At 42.5% G+C, this 22,395-nt stretch overlaps 1 non-coding gene and 1 pseudogene across 1 annotated transcript; both read right to left on the bottom strand.

Moving 5' to 3' along the window:
• Nucleotides 1-8,594: 8,594 nt before the first annotated feature.
• Nucleotides 8,595-9,029, bottom strand: LOC109268173 (60S ribosomal protein L32-like; annotated as a pseudogene).
• A 72-nt stretch (nt 9,030-9,101) lies between these two features.
• On the bottom strand, nt 9,102-9,241 carry LOC128773340 (small nucleolar RNA SNORA7). Its single transcript, XR_008417607.1, has one exon. It is a non-coding gene; the product is annotated as a small nucleolar RNA SNORA7 (small nucleolar RNA).
• Nucleotides 9,242-22,395: the final 13,154 nt, after the last annotated feature.

Here is a 22,395-nt window from a genome sequence, read left to right as displayed (position 1 = left end):
GAGAGGATCTCTTGCTCTGGGCCCTGCAAATGTGAGGCCGGGGCTGTTCCTCAGTTGCACCCCTCTCTTCCGTATGCCATTTCTGGAAGGCAGAGTATTCAGTTTGCCTGTCTCCCTCTTATACCTAAGAAGAAAATCAGCTCATCCTTCATTTTTAAGAGGTACTCCCAGGGGTGAAAACATTTGAGCTAAACCATTATTTCCCAAGTTAACCGGACTGGGCCAGAGGACCAACACTTTGGAGTAAACAACTGTGTCAGAGCAAACAAGTCAGTCATCTCCTGCACAAGTTCGAAGGTAATGAAAATTCCTCCTTGCTCTTGGGGTGGCCACTGTTGATCTAGAAACAGAGAAGGGAGGCCAGACTTCTCACTGCAGCTGGGAAGCAGCCCTGACTTTTTTTTTTTTTTTTTTTTTTTAACTCTAAGGGAAGATACATGTGGAAGGCACCTGTTGGCTGGAGCTCAAAGCATTTCCCTTTTTCTGTCCCTAGAGATTGCTCAGGATAACAAGCCCGGTGAAGCTATCTAAATGGGCACTAGCCCTGTGCTACTTATGGAAGGGAAGGGGAATAAAATATCTGGCAAACCCTGGAAATTAGGACAGGTTTGACAGTAGTCTGATGCCCTGAGTATGCAGAGAAGGCTACAGGCAGGCCTCCTGCTCACATTTCTTACAATCCCAGAGTGTCCCGAAACCCTTCAGAAAAGCACCTAGGTTATTGATACTCACTGTGAAGAGGGACAACGCAGGGAATCAGGCCCAGGGAGAAGGAGTAGTGAGCAGTGGGTGCGGGCACAGCGGTCAGGCCGAGCTGAGCCGTTGGCCTCAGGATGGCAGTAAAGATCAAGCCCAAGAAAGACTGGCTCCTGAGGACGCAGCTGGGAGAGGAGCCAGAACCCAGGGGACGTGGGGCACTTGCCCAACTCCCAACAGTGAACACCTCCTTAAATTCCGTGCCCTAGGCACCCTGTTTGCCCGTCCTTGCCTAACAGGTGTTTCTGAGACCCTACGCTGACCACACACCCCTGGATTTCCCAGGTGTGCCCTGTCCTGCGAGAGGAAAAGGCATGGCTGCCGCAGAGAAGCAGTCCTCTGACAGCCAGCGGCTCCTGGAGCCTAAAGCAGGCCTCCCTCTCCGGAGGAGCACTCAGCGGGCCACAGCCTTGTGGGACTCAAGTCTGCTTTCCCAAACTGACCTCATCCCTACTTTCAGCTGCCTGCCCGGCACTCTGTCTGCTCTTCTCTTCCCAGGGGATGTGATCCCAGCCCCAGAAACAGCCAGTGTGTACCTCAAGTGGTGGGTGACCTGAGCACAGTGAACACAGGGGCAGACTCCGTGCCTTCCAACCCGCAGTGCTACTCCGGCTTCTTTGCCCTCGACACTATGGGGTCTCCTCACATAGACACTCCTAGGACACGGAGATGGCCTGTGGCATCTCCTGGGGGCTTGGCATGGTCAAAGAACCTGTGTATCAGAAAGACTGTTTGGAGGCACCTCGGTGGCTCAGTCGGTTAAGCGTCCGACTTCGGCTCAGGTCGTGATCTCACAGCTTGTGAGTTTGAGCCCCGTGTCGGGCTCTGTGCTGACAGCTCAGGGCCCGGAGCCTCTGCAGATTCTGTGTCTTTCTCTCTCTCTGCCCCTCCCCCGCTCACACTCTGTCTCTCTCTGTCTCTCAAAAATAAATAAACATTTAAAAAAAATTTTTTTAAAAAAAGAAAGATTTTCAACTAAAACCTGACGAAGCCTGGGGTATAGGGCTCCACGGAGTCATTATCTGGCTCTCACAGACCTCCTCACTGACATCTTCCCAGAAGACAGACCCAGGAAGACTCCAGTGTCTTTGGACTATGAAGGAAGCTACATGCCATTCTACAACGTGGAGAATTTCACCCCCGTCTCCACCTTCTCAGCCACATGTACTGAGGAAATCCTTCCTTTGTTCTGGTTGCCTTCAAAAGGCACCAGTATCAAAAAAAAAAAAAGAAAAAAAAAAAAGGCACCAATATCACCCTCTGCTCCTAGAAGGAAGCCACTTCTGAGCATCTCCCTTCCAGAGAAGCTCAGGGTGTGGGTCACAAGCATCGGGGAGCTGCCCTATCAGCCATCTTTGCTGTTGCCAGGAGAACATGAGATTTCTACTGCTTATGGGACAATTTGTGTCACTGACAGCAAAGCAGAAATAAAATGAGCAGGACACCCCTAACCACGCAGCTTCCTCTATTTTTCTGTGGTAGTCAGACTTCTCAGAGCCCATTCTTTTCTTCTACCTTCATCTTCATGAAATGCCATGTAAAATTCCACTTTGATCTCTCAAATAAAACCCAACTGACCTGCTTTAAAAATTCTCTTCCAAACAGTGGCAAGGAGAGTAGGTGAAGATAATTGTGTAGCCACAGAAAAACCTTTATAACAAAGGCATTATCAATAACCATGTTTAATGCATACCTGCTATTTTCATAGCAAGATGTGATGTGGTGGAGGGCAAAAACTATGACTGCGTTCCATATAGTGTCTTAAGTCTATTCCAGACAGACCGAACCACATGAGTATACCACCAGCTAATAAAGATTTTTCTTTCTAAGTTTCAAAATATGTACAGCTGATATGTTCAGTGTGGCTTTTTTTAAGGACTGGCAAAATGAGAGGCACTGTCCGCTCTGGTCTAGATGGTGCTTTCATTTCCATTTATAGGAATAAGGTGGGCATTATAGAACCTCGAGACAAAGGCTGATCAAAATGCATTAAATGCAACATCCACACTGTTCCCTGTCCCCTGCCTGAGGGTGGGATTCTTCCATTACCTGCACGGTCCCTGGTCCCAAAACTAGGCAGCTCACTGGGATTGGGGGTGGAGGACAAAGGGGGGCAGCCCATACCTGTCAGGAGGGGAGCTGGTCTGCCTCCACTTATCACTTTCCTCCGAACAGAGATTGTCCTCCCATGGTGACTCTGTCAAACTCTCACACCACATTGGGACCTGACGAGCTATGAGTGTCGATTTAAAATATAAGGCATGTATGAGGTCTAAACAAAGAGCTATTTTAACAGGAAATTTGTGAGACGTTGTTTCTCTTTTTTTTATGGCAACTATCAGCCTATCTTCTGGGAAGGGCATTGAGCTCTTGGAGTTCCATGTTCAATCGCAATGGATAAGCACCATAACATGATGCTTAAACAACATAGACTCTGAAGCCTGACTGGACCGACTGGATTCAAATCCTGGCTCGGCCATTTGCTGGCTATGATATTTTGGATACGTCACAAGCTCTCTGTGCCTCACCTGTATGGAACTAATGACAGTCTCGCCTCAGAGGGCTATTAGAGGTTTGCATGAGCTACCATTTATACAATTCTAAGCATATAGTCAGTACTATAAAAGAGTTTGTAAAATTAATATATAATTACAAGTCTATTCATATTATATGCCTCCCACAATAAGATTAAAATCATTTCTTGGTAGTGTTAGGAGGGCTCAGGCCCCATAGGGGATTTCCTAAGGGTCTCCCATAACAGAAGTTCAAAGACATAATGTCAGCCTCACAGAGCTGAACAAAGTCACAGAGTTAAAACAACACCTGATGTAGACCTTCATCTCAGAAAAAGCTACGCAAAAATTACCCTCACATAAGCCCTGTACAAATTGAATTACTCCCTGAAACTACTATAAACAGTAATTATTTTAACAGAAGGAATTTAAATTAGTTGTACTTTGAGGTGGGTTTTACAGATATCCCTATATTGATTTGGACATGAACACAAGTGGGTATTTTTTTAACTAATTTATGGAGATGAAATTCACACGATTGTTTTTTAATCTTTAAACCACCTCGTTGAGAAAATTGCTGGAAACAGTATCTCAAGCTTTCACTTGCTTGCAAAGCTATTCCCAATCTGCCCAACATGAGCCCTCCAGGCAAGATTTCACCACCTCACTGGGTAAATGAGAATGACCATCCTTGTACTATAAATATAGTAATTCATACTGTGTGAATTGTATGTTTACTATGCAGTTATTACCATGTTGTGAAACTGTAATTGGCAGATTTTTACAAGACCCTTCCTTGTGTATTGAGACTTATTTGAGTGAATCATCTCAGAAGACCTAAGTAGGAAGCGCTTAAAGATGACCATCAGTATTGCCAGACAGCTCAGCTGTGAACTAGGTGTGCCCTTATTACTAACTTGTACTAAAAGAGAATGAGAAGCTTCTAGAGGTTCCGCAAGGTTGGGTTTTAATGGAGCTAGAGTTTGTCCTTACATGGAACCAGATGCATTTGTTGGACCAGTTTCCCTGGACTAGGAAACAAGATGGCGACCACAGTGACCACATGGCTAAGTTCAGACAGAGGAACTGGGAGGAGAGGAAGCCAAACCAGATGCCTGCAAAGTGATTCTAAGGCCTTTAAGAATTAACATGACATTATTTTAAGTGCAGGGAACTTTGGGCTACGTACAAATCTCAGATATTTTCACAGAATTTATTTACAATAAGAAACCAGACATGGGTGGCTTGTTTTTATGTTGTATTATCAGACATTATTTTCTTTATATAGTACCTTGTTTTTTTACAAAAAATTTTGTTCATATTAACTCCTTCAGCTCTATTAAGGGAGTTTTGTCCATGCTTCCCTTGGAGTGAAAGGGGTGCATGTTCCCTAGGGCCCTGAACAGTAGGGAAGGAGGAATAAAAAATGAGAGAAATTAAAGAAAAGACAAAAACTGAGGAAGGAATCTGCTTATCATGTCCCCTAAGGGTCTCCCTCTAGCCATCCTCCTGGTTCAAACCTCTGATCCAGGGGCCTAATCCCCAACTCTCAGGAAACAGTCTTCTCTCTGCCTCCTGCGATCCCTTCCTATTCAAAATCCATCTCATAACCAAGACCTTTCCAGTTGTGCCTTGTTTGTTCAGTCCCTCTCAGTCCTCCCATACATCTTTCTTCCTTCTTATATCTTCAAACATTTTTTTTTTTAATTTTTTTTTTCAACGTTTTTTATTGGGACAGAGAGAGACAGAGCATGAACGGGGGAGGGGCAGAGAGAGAGGGAGGCACAGAATCGGAAACAGGCTCCAGGCTCCGAGCCATCAGCCCAGAGCCTGACGCGGGGCTCGAACTCACGGACCGCGAGATCGTGACCTGGCTGAAGTCGGACGCTTAACCGACTGCGCCACCCAGGCGCCCCTCTTCAAACATTTTTTAGAGCTGCAGTTTGCCTCTACATTTGTGTTTTCTCTGTGTTGTTTTTGTAAGTATTCTGTGCCACATAAATAATTTTTACACTGTCCTATTAGATTTGAAGTTCTTTGAAGATGAATAGCTTCTATCTCCTTTGTAAGTCTCTGCCACATCATTTATATTAAAAAGTTTTCAAAAGTAAAATATCTTATTGTTCTTTTTAAAAATGCATCACTGGGGTGCCTGGGTGGCTCAGTCCATTGGGCATCCAACTCTTGATTTCAGCTCAGGCCATGATCTCAGAGTTTGTGGGATCAAGCTCCTTGTAGGGCTCTGCGCTGACAGCACACGGACTGCTTGGGATTCTCTCTCTCTTTCTCTCTCTCTCTCTGCTCCTCCCCTGCTTGCACTCTCTGTCTCAAAATAAATAAATTAACTTTTAAAAATAAATAAATAAAATAAAAATTCACCACTCTTGGGTACCTAAGTGGCTCAGATGGTTAAGTGGCTCAGATGGTTAAATGTTGAACTCTTGATTTCAGCTCAGGTCATGACCTCAGGTTTTGTACTGAGTGTGGAGCCTGCTTTAGATTCTCTCTCTCCCTCTCTCTCTGTCCCTCTCCCGTTGGTGCGCGTGCACCTCCCTCTCTCTTTCTCTATTAAAAAAATATGTCACTCTAAGAAAAACCCAAACAGAACAGAAAAGAAGAAAATTCATAATTCCAACTCAAAGAGATACTAATCTTTTAACATTTCAGAATACATTCCCTTGGGGGCACCTGGGTGGCTCAGTCAGTTAAGCATCTGACTTCAGCTCTGGTCATGATCTCACAGTTCATGATTTCGGGCCCCACGTCGGGTACTGTGCTGACAGCTCTGAGCCTGGAGCCTGCTTTGGATTCTGTGTCTCTCTCTTGCTCTGCCTCTCTCCCACTCAGGCTCTGTCTCTGTCTCTCTCAAGAATAAATAAACATTAAAAATAAATTTAAAAAAGAGAATACATTCTCTTGGTCTTTGCATGTACAAAAGTTGACAGAAAAGGGGTCTTGCTTCATATTCTATTTTACGACTTTCTTCTTTTATTTTTATGTTGCTACACAGACCTACCTCAATCTTCAGAATAACCATATAATATTCCAAGGCACAGATGTTTCATAATATTATTGATCTATTAATAGATACTTAGATTACTCCAAATGGACTTTTAGGTTATAAGAAAGCTGTGAAGGATGACTCCCTTGTTTTAAGCTTAAGTTTCTGGGTAGATAGATAGATGGCAATAATGCCAATTAAGATATAGAATACCAGAAAAGCAGGTCTTGAGTAGACAAATTGCTTCTTTTTCCAGACTATCTTCTCTTTACAATATTATAACCATTAAAATCGCAAACCAACATCAATACATTACTGTTACCTAATTCTCGTGCTCCATTCAATCTTCACTAATTGTCCCAATATCATCATTTATAGCAAAGGGGCTCAAGCCAGGATCGTGCATAGCATTTAGTTACTGTGTGTCTCCAACTTGCTTCAATCTGAAATTGTTCTCCAGTCATTCCTGGTCTTTCACAGACTCAAAACTTTTGAAGATTATAGGCTAGCTGTTTCCTGGAAAGTTACTTATTTTGGGTGTGCCTGATGTGTCCTCAAGATTAGATTTAGCTTATGCATTTTTGCCAGGGATATCATAAAAGAGATGCTTTGTGCTCTTGATTACATTCTGTCACAAGTGCTTAAAGCCCATTCGTCCCATTACTTGTGACGTTAATCTTGATCACTTGATTAGGTGCTCTGTGCCAGACTTCTCCATCGTAAATTTACCCTCTTTTTCCTTCTTAATCATCAAATATTTGTTGGGAGGTATTTTGAAGTGATATAAATCATTCCTCACTCAACTTTCACCCACCATGCATTTCATGAGGGTTCTTGACTGAATTATTTTTATTATTTTGGTTGCCAAAGTGATTTTCTAATTCTATCATTATTTTACATTCATTAGTTGGCATTCCATGATAAAAGAGAGCTTTTCCCTCTCCCTCTTTATTATTCATTGACTTATTTCAGCATAGACTCACTGATTTCCATTTTATTAAATGGATTATGATCTGCAATTATTATTTATCTTGATGCTCAAATTATTTCAGATTTGGCAGGTGGGAGCCCCATCACACTGGCTTCTATGTTCTTTTGACATATCTCCATTATTCTTCTAGAACTCCTTAATTTCTGATGCAAAAACATATTCCAGACTCATCTTATACTTTCCCTGCCCTAGCCCTTAAATCAGTCACTTTTCTAAAGAGCCTAGGTTTCCTTTGGTGGAGAATGTTATTTAGAAGTCAAGATCTGGGTAGTAGGTATGCTTATTGCTATTGGGATGTTACTCCTCCCAGAGGTGCTCTGAGGCTAGAAGCTCGGGAGATCTATATTTCTGTATCTATTGATACATGTGAAAACCGTAAGTTTACACAGTTACCTTCAATTCTATTCCAATACCACAAGATTCATTCATTTTAGTTACCTTCCTCTCCATATCATAATTGTGTTTTCTGATAGAGAAACACCTATCTTTCATTATTCTCAGTATGTTTATTTATTTTATCAAGCCCCATGTGTAACCAATCTTCTGTTGTTACCATCATAGCCCTGTACAGATGCCCTCATCATCTCACCCACTCTGGGCCCACCCTTACCCCTTCCCCTTGCATAGAGGACCCTCCTCTCTCAACTAAGTCCCTAACAATCCTGTTGGGCCCTCACCACTCCAATCCATTGATGCGCCTCACCACATTTGGGCTCCTATGTCTATGACAGGTCTCTGAAACTCCCACTCCCCACTGATGAATACTTTGTTTGGCATAAGCTAATGGCTTTATACTAAATTATTCAAAAGTACTGAAAGGAGAGAGGGGAAAAGTTCCATGGCAACTAAATGGACTGTGGAATCTTAGACAAGAACAGAGCCATTATTGGGAAAGTGGTAAAATTTGAATAAGATATATAAATTAATTAACAGTAATATATCAATGTTATTTTTCTGGTTTTGATGATCATGTACAATGTTAACATTAGGAAAATCTGGGTGAAAGATAAATGGGGAACTCTCCATACTGTTTTTTTGCAATTTTTATGTAAGTATAAAATTATCTCAAAATAGAAAAAAAAAGTTTTAACTATTGCATTCTCTTTAGGCAAGATTCAAATAATGTAGAAGTATTCAAACTAAAAAAATGAGGAAGAAAATAATAAAGAAATAGTACCAATTTTACACAAACCCTCTCAGGAAACAGAAGAGGCAGAACACGTCTCCCTTCATTATCCTGATATAAAAACCAGAAAAAGATATTACCAAAAACTCTGAGATAATATGCTTATGAATCTAACCATGACAATTCTTTTTTTTTTTTTTTGTAGTTTTATGGTTTTATTAACACAAATACGACATGCACATAAGCTGTCTGTTCATTTACTTTGCTGCACAGCCTGGCAATGGGACCAATGGCCAACGGGGCTGCTCTTTCCACCATGGCTTCGTGGTTCTTGGAGGAGACATTGTGAGCAATCTGCACAGTAAGATTTGTTGCACGTCAGCGGCACCTCAATCTCCTTGAGGTTATGGACTAGAAACTTCCAGAAACCACTGGGCAGCATGTGCTTTGTTTTCACGTTGCTCCTGTAACCAACGTTGGGCATCAAGATCTGGCCCTTGAATCTTCTGCACACTCTATTGTCAATGCCTCTGGGTTTCCGCTGGTTGCGCTTCATTTTGACCTATCAGTCTGGTGCCAGATGAATTTCTTGGTCTTATTTTTAAGAATCTTGGGCTTCACCAGAGGTCTGAAGGCAGCCATGATGCCTTCAAGAACGAGGCAGAGATGGTGTCAAAGAGTCCTGGAAGGAGGCTGTCCTGCTCAGGGCTTGAACATTGTTGCAGAGAGTCTTCCAAACACCAGCTACGGAGCAAGCTGGGAATGGAATGGGTACCTCTGCCAAGCTTGTTTTCCCTCTCATCTCCAAAGCTGGCAGAATACCAACCACTCTCCAGACACAATCGTGGGAGGTCTAAACATGAGAATTCTTAATAAAATTTTGGCAAATCAAATCCAGGGAAAAAACATATATATTTATCCAAGCAGAATCGATCCCTGGAATGCAAAGTTGGTTCAACATTCAAAGAAATCAATAGTGTCAAGTCACCATATCAGTAAACTAAAAAAGGAAAAAACAGAGTTATCTCAATAGATTTTTTAAAAAAGCATTTGCCAAGGGGCGCCAGGGTGGCTCAGTCGGTTAGGCATCTGACTTTGGATCAGGTCATGATCTCACAGTTTGTGGGTTCAAGCCCCACATCAAGCTCTGCTGTGACAGCTCAGAGCCTGGAGCCTGCTTTGGATTCTGTCTCCCTCTCCCTCTCTGCCCCTCCTCCACTTATGTGCATGCATGCATGCACACGCATTCTCTCTCTCTCTCTCTCTCTCTCAAAAATAAATAAACTTCCCACACACACACCAAAAAAAAAAAAAAAAAAAAAAAGCATTTGCCAAAATCCAGAACCTTTTCATAATAAAAATACTCGGGTAAGTAGGAATAGAAGATGACTTTCTCAAGCTGATAGAGGACATCAAACTTAATGGTGAAAAAAATACTTTTCCTTTAAAATTAGGAACTCAGCAAAATGTCTGTTCTCACTGAATCAGTGCTCTTTAATAGTACAATAGGCAAAATAAAGAAATAAAAAACATATACTTTAGAAAAAAACAAGAATATTATCATCCATGTAGAAAATCCCAAAGAATCTATAAAACAATGAATAAAATAAGTGAGTTTAGTAAAGTCAGAATACAAGGTCAATATACAAAAAGCATATTTCAAGATACTAACAGTAAACAATCAGAAATTAAAATTTAAAAAATAACATTTACAATAGCATCGGAAAACCATGAAATTCTTAGGAATAAGTCTAAGAAAAAATGTAATACCTATTGCTGAAAACTGTAAAATATTGCTGAGAAAAATTAAAGAAGACCTAAAAAAAAAAAGAGAGAGAGAGAGATATACTATGTTCATAAATCAAAAGACTCAATATTGTTAAAATGTCAATTCTCCCTAAATTAACCTAAAAATTCAAAGAAACCCCAATCAAAATCCCCGCCTTGCTTATTTTTTTTTAAGAAATTGACAAGCTGATCCTAAGATTTATGTGGAAATGCAAAGAATGTAGTCAAAACTATTTTGAAAAAGAACAAAATTGGAGGACTCACATTATTGCATTTTAAATCTCTTATGAGACTATATTAATCAAGACAGTGTGGTTTTGGCATATGGACAGACACATAGATCAAGGAAACAGAATAGAGAGTTCAACATGACTCACACATATTGGTCAATTGATTATGGACAAGGATGACAGAGTAGTTCACTAGAGAAAAGATAGTCTTCAGCAAATGACAATGCTGTAACAATTGGACAGACATGTACAAAAAATGAACTTTGACCCTTACCTTTACCATACATAAAAACTAACTCAGTAGGTAAATCTATAGAGATAGAAAGTCTAGACCTAAGAGTGTGGGAGGAGAAATATGAAGTCACACTACTAATGAGTAATGACATTTCTTTTTGTTTTGATAAAAATGTTTAAAATCAGATTATACTGATGACTGCAACTCTAAATATACAAACAAACATTGAATTGTACACTTTGAATGGATTAAATGAGTGGTATGTGAATTATATCTGTTTAAAAAGCTGTTAAAAATGAACACAAAATGAATCATAGACCTAAATGTAAGAGCTAAAACTATAAAGTTCTAAGAGAAAATACAGAAAAAAAATCTGTCATATTGGGTTAGGCAAATAATTTTTTTAAAAAATTTTTTAATGTTTTATTTATTTTGAGAGAGAGAGAGAGAGACAGAGTACAAGTGGGGAGGGGCAGAGAGAGAGGGAGACACAGACTCCAAAGTAGTCTCCAGCCTCTGAGGGATCAGTACAGAGCCCAACATGGGATTTGAACTCACAGACTGTGAGATGGTGACCTGAGCCAGAGTCAACACCTAACTGAGCCACCCAGGCACCCCTAGGCAAATAATTCTTAAATAAGACACAAAAAGGACAAACTACATACAAAAAAAAAAAAAAAAAAGAATAAATTACACTTCACCAAATGAAAAACCTTTGCTGTTCAAAAGACAACATTCAGAAAAACGGAAAAACAAGTACAGACTGGGAGAAAATATTTGCAAAAACACATTTCTAATAAAGAACTTATATCCAGAGACTCCTCGGTGGCTCAGATGGTTAAGCCTCTGGCCCTTGGTTTCAGCTCAGTTCATGATCTCATGGTTCATGATCTCACGGTTCGAGCCCTGCATCTGCACACCCCCCCCCCCCCCCGCCACTTGTCTCTCTCTCTCTCTCTCTCTCTCTCTCTCTCAAAATAAATAAACTTTAAAAAAAACTCATATCCAGAATATATTAAGAACTCTTACGGTTCCATATTAGGAAGATAACTTAGTTTTTTAATAAATGAAAGATTTGAAGCACTTCACTGAAAATAATATACACATGGCAAATAAGCACATGAAAGGTGTTTGATATTATTAGTCATTAGAAAGATGCAAATTAAAACCATAATGAGATAACACTACATACCTACTAGAATGACTCATCCAAACAACTGGTAATAAATAAAGCTGATGAAGATGTGGGGCACTGTGGGAATGCAAAATGGTACAGTGACTCTGAAAAATAGTTTGCCACTTTCTTATAAAATTAATCATACATTTCATATATGACCCAACAATCTCACTCTTAGGTATTTACCCAAGAGAAAACTTGTATCTACACAATGACTTGTACAAAAATGTTTACAGCACCTTTATTTGTAATTCGCAAAAGCAGAAAACAAGCCACATTGGTGAATGGATAAACTATCATACAATGGAATACTAATCAGTATAAAAAAGAACTAACTACATGGCCAAATCTCAAATCATTAAGCTACTGAAAGAAGCCAGGCATAACAAGCTACCTGCATACTGTGTGATCCCATTTATTGCCATTTTTAAAAAATAAGATTGATGGTCACTCAGGGCAGGGAGTAAGGGCAGGAGATTGACTGCAAGGAGGCAGAAGAGAACTTTCAAGGGTGATGGAAATGTTCCATATCTTGATTGGGATGGCGGTTACATGACTGTATAGATTTGCCAAAACTCATGTGACCACACAGTTTGAAAAGAGTGTTTTTACATATATATGTATAATTACTTGGTAATTATATATAAATTTGACTTCAGTAAAGCTGATTTTATTTTCTTTATAATTCTTTTTTTTTTTAATCCAAGTTAGTTAACATACAGTGTGATAACGATTTCAGGAGTAGAATTTAGTGATTCATCCCTTACATAGAACACTCAGTGCTCATCCCAACAAGTACCCTCCTTAATGCCCATCACCCATTTAGCCCAACCCCGCACCTAACACCCCTCCAACAACCCTCAGTTTGTTCTCTTTATTTAAGAGTCTCTTATAGTTTGTCTCCCTCTCGCTTTTTATCTCATTTTTCCTTTCTTTCCCCTTATGTTCACCTGTTTTGTTTCTTAAATTCCACATATGAGTGAAATCATATGATATTTGTCTTTCTCTGACTAATTTCGCTTAGTATAGTACCCTCTACTTCCTTCCACGTTGTTGCAAATGGCAAGATGTCATTCTTTTTGATTGCCGAGTAATATTCCATTGTCTATATATATGCCACATCTTCTTTATCCATTCATCAGTTGATGGACATTTGGGCTCTTTCCATAATTTGGCTATTGTTGATAGCTCTGCTATAAACATTGGCTTGCATGTGTCCCTTTGAATCAGCATTTTTGTGTCCTTTGGACAAATACCTAGCAGTGAGTAAAACTGACTTTAAAGAAAATACCAAAGAAAATTGGGGGGAGAAAAGCAATGCATTCTCTTTAGGAAAAATTCAAATAATATCGAAGTATACTCAGTAAAATAATGAAAATCCCCACTCTGCCTTCTTCAATCCCATTTGCGTTCTTTCTGATAATTTACCCATGCTCTTTCCTTTGTAAAAAGAATCTACATGTGATGCTATGTCATGTATTGTTTTGTAACCTGCCTCGTTGGAATCACTTTTCACTGTGGACATCCTCCCGTTATTCATCAATACATAAAAATCTCTATCGTCTCCCACCTCAGCACATCTCACTGTGAAGGATAGAGTGGGCTTTCCAGAAATGTCGTTGACATTCTCCGCTTGCCATGAGTCAACTGGCCAGAGAGGGTCGGTCTGACCGTCAAGAGGAACAGATTTACTCCAGCAGCTGTCAGCCTCCAGAGGACACTGTGTTCTTTGGACCCGTTACCAAACCAGCCAGGTCAGTTTCTCCTCCTATTTCAAAGCAAATTTTCTCTCATTCTCCTTGAATTGCCACAACATTTGGCCTGTAATCATGCTACAGAGGTGGGGGAAGTGTGGCCTAGAGAAATACCTTTCTATAAATACAGAACAATTGTTCACACATTATCATTTCTATTTATCTATTTATTTTAATCAGTATGCTTGCAGCCTGAACTATTCAATTGATCCTCGAGAGACTTGTTCAAGGTCACACAGGCCCCGGCAGTGACGGGAAGGAAGAGCGTGGGGTGACTGTGTTGTTTTCAGCCAGCAACAGGCTGTGCCAGTCACTGCCATCCCTACCAAGCCCGGAGCAGAATGCCAGAAGCACGGAGTTCAGCGCTGACATTTGGAAGAAATGGTTGGATTCTGGAAAGTTATATGACAGCTCCAGCAGCATTTTCCCTACTCACCCCTGGAAAGAGCGTCTGAGTGCTCTAGATACCTCAAGATCTCCTTCACAGCTTCAGGGAACCAGCATCTCCAACTGCTGCCTTTCAATACCCTGACACCCCTTGAATGGCCACCTCTGTCAAGTGCATGACAACTTCAAACTACACTGACCACAGAAGGGGTCTCAAGCCACACAAGGAATTCGCAAGCCTTCGCAAGCCGCGCTTCTCCAACTCGCTATTCTACGAACTGGAGCCAGCAGGGAGTAACTTAATAGAGATAACGGCAGCTATGCCATTGTTGATTAAAAAGAATGGTTTGGGGTGCTATGACTAGGTCATTTCCAAGGTTCCTTTCCATTCTAAAGCTCTCTGTTATGTTCCTAATCAAGGCAGCAGTGCTGCGGTCAAGAGCACACATTTCGGCATCAGACAGACTTGGTTTCAGACCCTGGTTCTGCCACCTACCAGCTAAATGACATTGGGCAAGTTACTTGACCTTGCTCAACTCCACCTTCTGTCATGTTCGCTGGGCAGGGCTTAGCATCGCACCCAACTTAGCGGAAATGCTCGGTGCCGTGGCTATTTCGATCTCTATTACATAGTAAGAGCTTCATCTTTCTGGGAGTACACACAGAAAGTTTTTCTAGTTCCAAGGATCCTTTCTTCTAAAACTATCCTGAGTAGAATAAAGGAGGATGTGATCATCTGAAGGAAAGGACTGGTCAGTTTATTTTTTGACTTTAGGAGATCTGAGTGGCAGCTATAAGGAGCAGTTGTCAGAGGTAATCACTGAATATAAGTGAGGGAGAAGTTCAGGGACTGCTCAAGATCACAAAGCTAACTAATTTGCCAATCCATTCTTAGCCTCAAATTTCTCCTGTGTCCCAGATAAGCATCTCATTTGAGGCACCACACAGCCTAACTCTAGCCCTGCTCTGAGAAAACATTGGCATTAGACGTATCCCTTACAGTGTCTGTGTTGTATCAATATTAAGCTATCATTTATTAAGCACTTATGATTTGCCTGCACTGTGGTCTAATCGTTGTTCATTCAGTCCTTAAAACACCCTGTGTGTATCACTTCCCTATTTTATGGACGGAGAAACTTAGGCACAGAGAGGTTAGTCACCTTGCCCAAGGTCACACAGCCAGTAACTGATAGAGTCACAGTTCCACAGTGAATTGATGCTGTGGGTCTGAGGGGTTAGAATGTGTGATTTACAGGGTCCCTGTCAGCTCTAAATTACAGCTAAATGGCCCTTAGGATTCCAAGACACTCTGAGGCAACCACCAATGCAAGGTTGCCCCCCTAAAACTCTGCCTCCTTGTGCTTCTGTGTGGTGGCAGGAATGGACCCACATCAAAGCAGGAGCTGAAGGGGTGCTTGGGTGGCTCAGTCGGTTGAGCGTCAAACTTCAGCTCAGGTCGCGATCTCACAGTTTGTGAGTTCGAGCCCAGCATCGGGCTCTGTGCTGACAGCTCGGAGCCTGGAGCCCGCTTGGGATTCTGTGTCTCCCCCTCTCTCTCTGCCCCTCCCCCACTCACACGCGTGCTTGCGCCCTCTCTCTCTCTCTCTCTCTCTCAAAATAAATAAACATCAAAAAAAAGTTTTAACTAAACTAATTTAATTTACTTTTAAAGAAGCAAGAGCTGGAGAGGGAGAACCAGCTCCAGCTCTTGGCAGAAGACTCTTAGCCTGACCTTCTCAAACTGGAAGGGAAAGGTCATTCCATTGGACTTTGCTGCATTCAACGGCAAAAGGCTTTCTTCCCAGAATATTCTCCAAAGAAATGACGTGTGACTTATAGCATGATTCGGAGGAAGCTGGGAAGGCTGAGAGCAGAGGACTGAGCCTGGTAGGGAAGCCCTGTGGGTTTGGATGGAAAGAACAGCAACAGAAAGGTCTAGAGTTGCCAGGCACAAAACTTAAGTTCTGCCCGATGTTCCTGGGCCCGGTTTTTGTGTGCAAGGAGAAGCAGAAGGGAGACTCTGATGAACGCTAATAACTAGTAATTATAAGGAGCTAAAAGGCCAGCATAAGGGAGCAGTTTTTAGGGTACAGTGTCTGGAATCCAATACACCTGGATTTTATTCCCTGTTAGTTTTCTTATTAGCTGGGTTGCTTTTGTTTGGCATGTCGCTTACCCTTTCTGGGCCTCGTGTCCTGACCTGTAAGGTGGAATAATAAATAGGATCCTTGTGAAGATTCCCGTAGAGCATGAAACCCAAGGCCCTGGGCATGGTAAGGGCTCAATAAATGTCTGCTAGCGTTAACTGTGTTCCTAAATAAACAATATTCTTTGTAGCATTTGCTCCAAAGACTCAGTAAACCTTCTCAGCTGACTTCTGTGGGTTCTGTGGGCTAGTTTGGCAAACCATTCAGAGCTGTCTCTAAGTTGCCCTTCTCAATCCTGGGGAAATTGCTTTCCACCCGCTTTTATAAGTGATACGTCGACATTTTTATTCTTCAAAATGTTGTCATACACTCATCCATTGCTGGTGGGGAAGCAAAATCGTACAGCCGCTTTGGAACACGGTTTGGCAGTTTTTGATACAGTTAAACATACACATACCATGAGACTCAGTGATCCCACTTGTAGGTATACATCCAAGAGAAACGAAAACTGATGTTTGCACAAAAACCTGTTTGCAGATGCTTATGGCAGCTCTATTCATAATCAAAACTGGTCTAAACTGGAAACAACCCAAATGTCCTTCAGTTGGTAAAAGGATAAACAAACTAGTGCATCTTTCAGTGAAATACTACCTAGCAGTCAAAAATATGGGCCGGTGACCTATGCACGAATGAGTCCCAAATGCAAAGCGAAAGAAGCTAGAGCCGACAGGCTACATAATGTATGATGTGATTTCTGTGACATTCTAGAACAGGCAAAATTATAGAAAACAGGTCAGTGGTGGTTTTCAAGGTCTAAGGGGCTGATCAGGAAGGGGCACAGGAGAATTTTAGGGGGTGATGGAATTATTCTATATATTGATTGTGGTGCTAGGTTGCATGACTATACCCATTGTCAAAACTGACAGAAATATATGCTAAAAAGGGCAAATTATACTTTATGTAAATTATACCTCAATTAAAAGAAAATCAGGTGCACCTGGGTGGCTCAGTCGGCTAAGTGTCTGACCCTTGGTTCCGGCTCAGGTCATGATCTCACAGTTCGCAAGATCGAGCCCCTTGTCAGGCTCTGTACTGACAGAGCTTGGGATTCTCTCTCTCCTCTCTCTGCCTCTCCCCTGCTCGTGCACGCACTTTCTCTCTCTCAAAAATAAATAAACTTAAAAAAAAAAAGAAAATATTGGTGCACACATATTCTCATTTTATTCCCACATCCTCATCACCTGGGCCAAGTTCTCTCATTTTTGCTGAAGGAAGGTGAGGCTTATGTAGGGAAGTGGAACCAGGACCCCAGGGCTCCTTCTTTGGAACTGCTTCCATTCTGACTCGATCAGACATCTCAGTTCTGTAGCCCCTGTATGTCTCTCTCTCATCCTCCCTTTCCTATGAATGTCTAATGTTTTAAGCCATCCACTTAAATAACGCCAATAATTAATCAATGAATTTGTTAATTAAAAGTTTGGCAGTGGGTATCTGAATTCCACAAAGCTTCAGAAAATCGTATTTCTTCCAAGGTCTCTAATTTTGTCACGGGGAAGAGACCCAGGACACCCTTTGGAGGACCCACAGGCCCTGGGGCACGCACATTCCCCTGAAGTAAAAGGAACCCGGGGCTTATAGGCAAATACTCTTGCTACGGTAAGCGGCAAGCGAGCAGCAGGATCAAAGCTGCAGAATCTGTCACACTGAAACACTGACTTCCAAACTACCTCTTGGAATACATTTTTGCCTTTTGGAGCGTGTCACAATGGAGACTGATTAAATTATTTAAAATAGGTTATTGTCCCATTCAACCTCAAACCTCTCCATTAAAAACCTGTGATTTTTGTTTGTTTGCTCTTTGTAACTTGGGCTTTCATTACATGATGGAACAAATAATATATGTAAAATCGTTTCATTATATTAAAATTTCTCCTAGAGGATATAAACCCTGAAATCATGATATATGAAAATTGTGAAATAACGAAAATGGTGAAGTCCTGAATATCGCTAATAGCAGCCAAAATGATCAACGAAACGAATTCCAATCAACGAAAGAGCTTCCGATGTCAACGAGGAGGCTAACCCTGGCGCGAAGGAACAAAACACCCCCTGCTGGCTCTTTCTTTTAAAAGCTATGAACCAATGCCTCTGGTTTCTTGACAAAGGAATCAAATTAGTTCAAGGACTACAAGTAAAGTATAGGCTAAACACAGACTGGCCCTCGACATAATCTCCTCCTCTCCATCTTGACCCCTAAGTCCTCTGAATTGTTGAACGCATTCTGAGAAGAATTCAGAGCCAGGCATTATTAGCAGGGACCGGCCTGCCCCAAGCACACTGTGTGGAGTGGAGACCCAAACAGTCTCTTCGTTGTCCATCAACCCAGGGATGTTTAGGTCAGGTAGGGAAGCTCTACACAGCCCCAAGGCTGGTAATACAGATAGTACAATCTTCGTGATTTTTTTTCTCAGACACTTCCAAGAGTGCATTAACATTTATCCATGTAGTCTATAAAGTATGATTGGGTTGAAATAAATTATTACAAGCTTCAGTTCCCATACTATTTGTTGTACCCCCCCACCACTCACCAGCTACGGTGCTGGGTGCTGTGGATATGCGTAGGAACAAAATGGGCATGGTCCCTGACCTCATAAAGTTTATGGTCTAGTGGAGTGAGAGTCCATAAATAAGTCAACAAACACCAAATCAAAACAGATAGGGGATTGTCTTAGTCCATTCGTGCTGCTATAACAAAATACCACAGACTAGATGGTTTATAACAACAGACGTTTATTGTTCCCCATTCTGGAGGCTGAAAGTTCAAGGAACTGAATAGTCTAGTCTACAGGGAAGAAATGTATGGGAGGAATACTCTGGCCTTTCTACTCCCTCTTTTATTCCCCCTGGGAGGAGGAATGACTCATGGGCTTGCAGATTGAGAGGAGAAACTGGCTGCCTGGTTCAGCCCAGTCTCCTAAATCCAGCTTTTCAGAATCCAGGAAGACTTCCTAAAGGAGGTGTTGGCTAAGCCCCAAAGGATGAGAAGAAAAGGAGGGTGAGTGGTAGTAGTTTAGGGGAGGCAACCCTCAGAGCAGAAGGGGCAGTATGTGGAAATCCCTGGATGCAGAAAAAAACATGGCCCTTGGGGGAACAGGCAAGACATTCTGCATGGCTGGATTTGTAAAGGGTGAGAGAACAGGAGCCAAAAGATGAGGCTGGCAAAGGAGCCAGATCACAAAGGGACTTAGGTGCTAAACTATGGAGTCTAAGTTTATCCTGAGGTCATGGAGAGGGATAGAAAGGTTTAACAGAAAGAGTAAAGATACTTCATTTCTGATAAATCCATCTGGGCTGCAGAGTGGGGAATAGGCAAGAAAAGGACTGGAGATTCCAGCCCTCTCTGAAATTGTAAGAAGAGGAATCAAGTGTCCTTTGCAGTGTTAGAAACCTTTGTCTTGACCTTCCAGATCCAGTTGTCCTGGGCCCCGGGTCTGAACTCCTTTCAGAGGGCCCTCTTCACACAGCCCCCATCCCAGCTCTGATAACCACTCATGCTCTCTCCCCTACAGGTCTTGGGTAGGCACCCCAGGGGTTCCGTGCAATTCCTTGTGGTTTCTTTACACCCTGCCCACATATTTGTAAACAACCTTGTTATTAAAAGCTCCTTGAATATCCTAATTTGAGTGTGCCAGCTGGTTCCTGCTGAGCCCCTCAAGGTTATATCCTTTCCCCTAAATAAGGAGAAAGCAAGCGTAAGTGACTCGGGAAAAGGATGGGACAGTCTTCCTAAGGATAATGGCTTGAGAAGTTTGCTGTTTAGGAAAGATAACAGACCTTCCGAGATAGATAGCGGTTGTCTTTTAATAGCCCTACCGTTTGAATGAGAATGATGCCGCTCACTTAAAAAGAAGAGAAAAATCATCGGAAATCCCACCTCCCGGAAACAAATGCTATTAAATGTTTGCTGGCTATCCTTCTACACATTTCTCCACAGATATATACTCCTACAGATAGGTTCAATTTTGAGTGAGTCATACTCCAAATGCTGTATCAAACCTACTTTTTCTCACTCATCCATAAGCCTCCAGTTCTGAATTGCCCGTGGAATAATCCAAGTAGATGTGTCCAGAAACAAATTGAAAATAACAATCTAAAGTTGAAGAGACTCAGTCTTGGGGTCACCATCAGAGAGATGACCGTGAAAGCCGCAGGAGGCGGAGGATCCCATGAGGCAGAGGGTAGGAGGAGAAGAGGGAGAGCCACCAGAGCCACTGTAGAGCCGCTGAAACTCAAACAACAGAGTGGGAGGAGTCAGAGGAGGCAGATAAGGAGGTTTGAGGAGGGGGGTAGTTCTTGGCCTTTGAGAAAGAGGAGTGGTGGATTTAGCAATACAGGGTAGCCGGTGGCCTGGATAAGAGTGATTTTAGCCAAGTGATGGAGTGGAAGCCACACTGTGGAAGAGCTCAGGAGAAAATGAAGGTAGTCTGCCCTCCCCACTGGCTGACCCCCTCGTCCCTCATCAGAGCTTCTCAGACTCTGCTGTGCAGATGAATCACCTGGGACTACTGTCATACTGCAGATCTGATTCAGTGGGTCTGGGGTGTATTTCTAGTAAGTGCCAAGGTAATGTGGCTTTGGCTGCACATTGGAATCACCTGGAGAGCTTTAAAAAAATACCGTTACCTGCTTCTTGCCCCCAGAGGTTCTGACTTAATTGGTTTGGGGTACAGCCTGAGCATCAGAATTTTTAATAGCCCCAGAGTGACTTTAACTTGTAGCCAGTGCTGTCCTATAATGCTTTGCACATAACTGGCACCAAATAATTGTTTGTTCTAGTTTCTAATATGAGTTAGCCCTTGTTTCTAATATCCAGCTAATTAACTCACCCAGAACTACCTTCCCTGTCTCCCTTACAGCCCCTCAGCTCTTACAAAGATCTGCTTTGGTCTGTATTCCCCCACTAGATGTGAAAGGAAGACTAGGAGACCAAAATATTTAGAAAAGATGAGTTTAATTGCAAAGATATTAAGACTTCATTAGGATTGAATCACTAAGTAAAAAACTACAACAGATATTTAAAGGAAAAATGTAAAGGGAAGATTACCATGTTGACATCTTTTAAGCAGTGATGATATGCTCACATGGGGAGATATGTCACATATCTCCAAATTTTTGGATTCAAAGGTTAGTGATAAAATGGTTTTCATTAGGGGATCAGTAACTTAAGGGAAAAGCTCGAAATGTCCTTCATTTTGGACACCGGATGTACAAGAGTAGTTCAGTTACTTTACCTCAGGATTGAAAAGTGTCTTGTTTTTCCTTCCTGTAGGACTTGCTGTACACTCTTTAAATGATGGCGCCGCAGTATTGTTTTTGTTTCTACAGATGTGAGCTGCATGAAGTCAGGGACCCGTCCAGTTTCATACACTATGACATCCCCGTGCTGGCACATCGTAGGTGTTCAATATGATTTTAACTGGATAGAGTGCGGTTTCCCGTTTTGATACTTTTTGCAATTCTTAATTATGGCACTCTGAACTGGGCACTCCCTAATCTACGTGGGCGACAACAAACTCAGAAGGGGTTTTACTTCCAAGTAAACGGTTGTTGAAGGTCGGGGGCCAATGAATGCAGGAGCCTCACGATGAGTAGCAGGCATGGTTACCCCCGCGTGAATGAATACAAGATTTTCAAGGTTGGGAGCGGTCCGTCAGCAAGGCGGTTATCCTGCCTGTCCTGTAACACCACTTAACACCTGCCATTGACACCTCCCCACAGCCAGATCCCAAAGGTACGCACGGGCATTCGGAGCCGCGCCCCCTAGTCTGCCGCAGCAAGATCTGCACCCCCCTCCCCTCCCCCGCCCAACCCCGGCCCTAGTGGGTTACGCCCCAGGGCGCAATGCAGAGCAACTCAGGCACCAAAAAGACAAAGTAAAACTAGTCGCACGAGGAGAGGCATCGTTATTTAGGCAGCCGGCTACTCCCCCAGAGCCTCCACCCTGCCCCCTGGGCCCGGCGCCCAGCGCTCAGACCATGCCCGGCTCCTGGAGCCCCAACTCCCTCCACGTGTCCTATCTTCCCAGCAGCCTCCTCTGCTGCCTTGGGAAGAAAACCTCCTGACAACTCGCGGTCTGCGGACTACGACTCCCAGCAGGCATCGCGCCGCTTCTCTCTCCGCCCCCTCCACAGGACACGCAGGCGCCCTGGGCTCCGTCAACAGGTTGGGCTGGCGACGACTATATGCAGTTCCTTATGGGATTTGTAGTTTTACTGGCTCCAGCTGGGCCG

Source organism: Panthera pardus, unplaced genomic scaffold (assembly GCF_024362965.1).
Source record: "Panthera pardus isolate Hobbes unplaced genomic scaffold, ASM2436296v1 HiC_scaffold_24, whole genome shotgun sequence".
In the NCBI taxonomy this organism is placed as follows: Eukaryota; Metazoa; Chordata; class Mammalia; order Carnivora; family Felidae; genus Panthera; species Panthera pardus.
The sequence above is the reverse complement of the archived record's forward strand: the minus strand, read 5'-3'. Positions and strand labels throughout refer to the sequence as shown.